Genomic DNA, 7018 nt, shown 5'->3' with positions numbered 1-7018 from the left:
ATTCGATGTCTTAATGAGTAATAAATAACCTTTGATGATTCTAAATAAGATTCCAAAGACATGGGAAGTAGGAGGCAAAAGTTGTTAAGGAAGGAACGACCGTTATGTATCGGAAAGGATTTATGAGTAACAATGTATGATGATTAAATGATGCTTTGGAGAAGAGTTATAACGTCCCTTAGATAGTTAATGAAGTGATAAACAAGTGTTAAGAAGGTTCCATAAGGATTGGAGATCAAATGAGTCGACGAGAATGAAATTGGAACAGCTGGGCATTATACTGCCCAACATACTGGCCGTATAAATTATACTGGCCGTATGTTAGGCCGTATATTTAGCCAAGAGGGACAACGTTCACTGGACGAAACATACGGCCATACATACGGCCCGTATAAAAGATACGGACCGTATGTTGGTTCGTATATCCTTGTCGGGACAGATTTCAGGATTTATATGAGAGGACCCAAGTTCATTTTATTTCATTTCCCTTTTCACTCCCCTTCTCTCTAGAACTCTCTAGAATTCTCTCCACTCTTCAACCACAAGAAACCAAGGGAAATCCATGACCAACTACATCAAATCCACAAAATCAAGTGTAGGAAACCTAATAAAAGTTCATCTACACCAAGAAATCCCAAGGGAAGTGAGCTAGGGTTTTTGTGTAAGAAGAGAAGTCCCACTCAAGGGTTGTTCATCCATTATCTAAGCTGAGTTTTATGATCATTCCTTTTTGTTTAAGGCGTTTAAAGTTAAAAACACATGGATTGTAGAAAGATATAGAAAATGGGTCATAAATGTGGGAATAGTGACATTGTTGGGTAAAGGTTTGGATTGAGTCATGATTATCGATATGTTGTGATTGTGAATATGTCATGAATGACATTTAGAACGTGGGATAAGTATTATATGTGAGAAAATGCAATAATGAATTATGACCATGATTATGGAGGAATTGGAGTGAAATTGTGAAATGTGGATAATATAGATGGATGATGATTGTTGCTTGTGATATTGTGAATATTGTTAGCAATGTTTGGGAGTTGATATAAAATGTGGGGAAAGTTGTATAAACAAAGGAAATGCTGCCCAATTTTCTTTAGCTTTAGTAAGCACGTTTAAGTAATCGATTGGCTAATGTTAATGCGAATTCTCTTGAAGGTAGAAAACGTGGGCATTGAAGGAGAACAAGCAAGTGATAGATTAGTTAAACGGAAAAGGTATGTCACGACCCGACTAGGGGCCGTGACGGGTAACCGGGGCTAACCACCGAGCACCGCTCGTTCTACTACTTATTATGCTCATTAAACGTTCTTGTATCAAATTCATACTCAAATTATGAGAAAGTCATCTTTCATTTAAAAACATAAATACTTTTATATACATAAACCTTTCGGCCACCAAAATAATAAAAAAATAAAATAATAAAAAATAAAAATAAAATATATATATATATATATATATATATATATATATATATATATATATATATATATATATATATATATATATATATATATGTACATAGCAGCAACCTTGTGAGACCATATAACCAATACTGCGTATCTATGAGCCTCTACTGGAGTACTAGACATAAGGACGGGACAGGAACCCGTCGTGCCCAAAACATACATATACATATATACCAAAAGAATAATCAATGGCACCTCCGGAAGATGGAGTACTCTTCAAATCAGCGAGTAGCTTCTACGAGTCTAGGTCGCCTCCCTGTCTACCTGTGGGCATGAACATAGCGTCCAAAGAAAACGGACGTCAGTACGAATATTGTACTGAGTATGAGAGGCATAAAAATAATGATACATCAATGAGCTAAAGGAAGCATCAACAAGGAGCAACTGTAGTTGACTGTAACTTATAGAAGAAATAGCACATGCTGACTTACTCATAATCATCATCATCTCATGTATGCAATAATGTATAAGCTGCCCGTCCATATAGGTACGGTGTGATAATGTATAAGCTGCCCGTCCATAGAGGTACGGTGTTATAATAATCAACCTGCGTCCAGGCCTCCCGCGTCCGGGGTATAAGCTGCCCACTATAGTGGTGTGTGTCTGCCCGCCTTAGCGGTGTCTGCCCGACCATATAGGCACGGTGTAATATCATCATCATGTGGATATCATAGGCCTATCATACTATTATCATAATGCATGCATAATATCTCAAGGATAGCAATACTTTATCGGGGTGACGTAAGGTCGTGATCCCCCGATTTCATTATGGAGCATTTATTAACATTCTGCCTCACCTTGAAGGGATTAGCATATAAGGTGAGTGTATACAATAACGACATCAATGGGTTATAGATAGCATCATTAGATTTATAGGATCATCATATCATGGATTCTAGATTTCTTTAGACTCACTTATCATCATCGTTATCGTACCCATAGTGTATCTCTTATTTCATATGGCTGTTCATAGACAAGGACTCCTAGTTTTCTTGAAGATAGGAAACTCATGAAGAAGGAGGAAATTCATGCCATAAGATTCATGCCATAGAAGGAAAGGACTAGCCTCACATACCTTTGGCTTTTAACTACTCTATTGCTTGTTCGTCCTCCTTTAAAGCTCACGTCTTTACCTTTAAAAGAATTCGCATTAAAATTAGCTAAGCGATTATAAGAACGTGCTTATTGAAGCCAAGGAAAATAGGGCAGAATTTCCTTTTTTTATACAGCTTTTCCATATTATATATCAACTCCCAACATTCATAACAACACTCACAATGTAATAGACAACAATCATCATTCATCTATATTATCCGCATTTCACAATTCCCCTTCAATTTCACCATAATTGTGGTTATAGCTCACTATCGCGTTTTCTCATATCTAATACTTATTCCATGTTCTAAATGTGATTCACAACATATTTACAATCACAACATACCGATATTCATAATTCAATCCAAATCTCTCACCCAACAATGTCACTATTCCCACATTCATGACCCATTTTCTATGTCTTTCTACAATCCATGTGTTTTAACTTTCAACACCTTAAACAACCAAGAATGATCATAAAAATAACCTTAGATGATGGATGAACAACACTTGAGTGAAGTTTCTTTTCTTGCACCAAAACCCTAACTCATTTCCCTTGAGTTTTCTTGGTGTGGATGAACTTTGATTAGGTTTCATATGCTTGATTTTGTGGTTTTGTTGTAGTTGATCATGGTTTTCCCTTGATTTCTTGTGGATGAATATTAGAGAGTGTTCTAGAGTTTTCTTGAAGTGTAGAGGAGTGAAGTGAAATGAAATAAAATGAAGGAGAGAGGTCCTTATATTAAATTGAAACCTGTCCTGACCCAAATATACGGACCAACATATGGTCCGTACATTTTATACGGGCCGTATGTTTGGTCCAGAATATGATGGTCCTCTTGGCTAAGTATACGTCCTAACATATGACCAGTATAATTTATACGGTCCGTATGCTGGGCCGTATAGTGCCTAGCTATTCCGATTTTGTTCTCGTCGACTCGTTTGATCTCCAATCCTTATGGAACCTTCTCTACACTTGTTTAACACCTCAATACCAATCTAAGGGATGTTATCACTCGTCTCCAAGACATCATTATGTCATCATTAACTCGTCGTCCATAATTCTTACCTGACACATAATATATCCTTTACTTCCTTTGACAAACTTCTTCATTTCCGTTAAATGCCTTTGGATCTCAATTGGAATCATCAAATGCCATCTCTTACTTATCAAATCATCGTATACGTCGCACCTTTCTATAGCTTATTCACTGTACGTTAACGGTGAATTTTCCCAGGTGTAACATTCTTCCCCCCTTTTGGAACATTCATCCTCGAATGTTAAATACTCGGGAATTCTACGAATATTTCGCTAGAGTTTCCCCTGTAATATGACATTACCATCCTGTCACAGCAACCCATAATAATATTTCCTCACAGGGCCACAACACAACAAAACTAAAATTTTGCCACACACGACCAATATGCGTAAACAAGTAAAGCATACATACCTCATGGTCTTGGTGTTTCATCACAAATCTCTCATGGGGGATGGAATAAGTGTGGATATGTGGATTTCATTTTCTCTTCCGCTTCCCAAGTCATTCTTCTCGGTTGTTATTTTTCCATAGGACCTTAACTGAGGCCACTCCTTTATATCGAAGTCTCCATCCTTGCCTATCTAATACGGTAATGGGTACCTCCTCATAAATCAACTTTTTCGTCACTTGAACATCATTTACTGGCACGATCCCAGTAGGATTTCCAACATATTTACGAAGCATTGAGGCATGGATGGTAGATCTAACTCATAAGCCATCTTGCCTATTTTGCATACAATCCCATAAGGCCTGATGCATCGGGGACTAATCTTCCTTTTCATTCAGTGATTTATTGCATTCGTAAGTTGTCACACCCCAGGGCTACTATAGTAAGCACTTATGTCACATTTGAAGTAATTATCCTATTTATCCCTAACAATAATCCCAACTCAACATTTCAACTCAATTTACCATATATTTTCCTTCAATTGACCCGGGGATATCATGACCACACTATTCTTGTTTACCTCTTACTCCTCTTTTTAAGTATCCACTTGGTTTCATTGGCGACGTATAATTACTTGAAAGTTACATACACATCTATACATATACATGTATCCACATCTGCATCCGTATTCATAATCGTACTCATTTACCTATCATATCCATGGTCATATTCATATACATATCATTTACATAGCTTGCCGACCACGAAGGTTCGGTGTTCCGCGCACCCGACCATAACAAGGCTCGGTGTCGTTCATACCAAAAGCCTTTTGGCTATCTGTAGTAACTTATCTCATCGTACTCTCTTCCTTCCTTTATCTTGTTTTCCTTGATTATCGTATCTAGCGTCTTGCCATAGAAAACCTTAGGTCTCTTTCTTAATTGTCGCTTATAAATAGCAATATTGGTAACAACGACTTAACTGCTAGTACCTTTTCTTCTATTCTAATATAGTATCACCATCTTTTACAATATCCCTTGAGTTATTCGCGAATGGCTTCCCGTACAGTCTCAGATGCCTGCTCAATTTATGTTCGTTTATTTACCAGTCATTAGATTCATTTCAGCATAACTCTCGGTCTTTGCTTTAAAGTCTATATCTGTCACATCTTAGGGTCCATCATTTCAATCTTCACACTTCTATCCTCTTTATTCGCTCTCCCCCTTTAAGGGTTTTACTTGTACCATTCTTAAATCCATTGCCTCACCTTCAAATCTTGAATTCATATACCCCTCACTACACTACATCTTATTCATGTCGTTTCTCATAGTCTATAGCTACAATAATTCATATGTGAAGTCTTAACATTCTCACCTTGCAGTCTTGTAACCAAATAAGACAATCAATATAGCAATCCGAACAAAGATGTATTTTTGCTTAGCTCCTCCGGTAGTTATAAGTCAATATCTAAATCCGCTCCAATTAACAACTTTCTGCCCCATAGGGATGCTCACAATAGTAGTAGCTCTAGTTATCCATACCATCCATATAATGTCACTTTCCCTCTTCTTCGGTGCTCAAAGTTCACTTGTAACGTCATCTTTGTTTTCCAGGGCCTAAGTCTCATACGCCCCTAATACCCCTTATGCCTCATATTCTTTTACTCTTGTTTTGCACTCAACATTGATTTCGAAACCAATCATAATCGTATTATATTTGTCGTTGATGATAGCTTTACTCTATCGCTTTATCGTCGTACGGTAAACTCGTAACTCATGATCATCTTTTTCTTTTCAGCTCATTACTTCATATACTTTTCAGCTCATATGCATCTTCCTTTAATCATAACACGACTACTTCTTAAGTGCGCGTACTTTGCGGCGCATTTCCTTCTCTTTCTATTCCCAGTCTTATTCCTTTACATTCCTTCCTCCTCAATTTATCTTATTTCCTCCCGTTTTATAATCAATACTTTATTAGTCACACGAGGAACCCTATTCTTAACTGAGTGCCGCTTTGTCCTTTAGAATATACTACCTTCGTACAATCCATTCTTTCCTTCCAAAACTTATTCCGTTCATTCTGATCATCCCCTTTCATCCTTATGGTGTTGATCCTTTCGTTATTCATCTTTCTGTAGTCTTGGTTTTTTATATCTAGCTAAAAATATCACCCATACTTTCGATTATTCAAATCACGAACTACTACTTTGCCATATCACTTTTCTCTGATTTCTTTTTCAAGTTGACTTCCCCCTTTTTGCTTGCTATCATTTCTGTCATTGAGGAACCTCTATGTTGGACTCTCCCTGAACAAAGTCTTATAAGCTTTCTCATCTGCAGCCCCATGGATCGCTTGTTGGTTTCACACTTGCGTTCACTCTTTATTCATATAGAACATGTCACATCTTTAGTCGTTTCCTCGCTATACTTTGTATTACAGTTCTTGCCACGCTCTCGTTATATCTTGATCATAATCAACGCTATAGAGTGCCACTTCTTTACCTTGTTCGCAAGCCTGCTCGTAAAGTAGAATAAACCTTGCGAAGTAAGCATACTCAACCTGTTACTCTTCCCAGTCAGCCTTATTACACTTACCATATAAATTGGTTTACCACTGGATTCACATTCGTCATACCCCTGCCTCAGTCATGTTGTTACTTCATTTTGCTAATAGTCTTGTCGTATTTTACTTGTACTTATCCACCCAATCAATACTTCAATATCACACTCTATTGGAGTTACCCTTTTCTCTTCTATGTCATGCTTTAGTACTACCAGTCTCCTTAATTTACTCTAGTATTTTTCTTTACTGTATCAATGTCGATCTTATAATTAACGTTACTCATCTCTTGTAGTTGTTAACGATATTCCTAACTTAATCTCGTCCTGCCATTACTTTTTGCACAACTTCTTTTTCCGTTAGGACATGTCACAAGCTTATATCTTATCTCCTTTATATTCTAGAAAAATTTCGGTAGAGTTTCCCTTGTGAGCGTAACAATCCCAAACCTGCACATAGCCCAG

Source organism: Lycium barbarum, chromosome 9 (assembly GCF_019175385.1).
Source record: "Lycium barbarum isolate Lr01 chromosome 9, ASM1917538v2, whole genome shotgun sequence".
Taxonomy (NCBI): Eukaryota; Viridiplantae; Streptophyta; class Magnoliopsida; order Solanales; family Solanaceae; genus Lycium; species Lycium barbarum.
Note: the sequence above shows the minus strand (reverse complement) of the source record.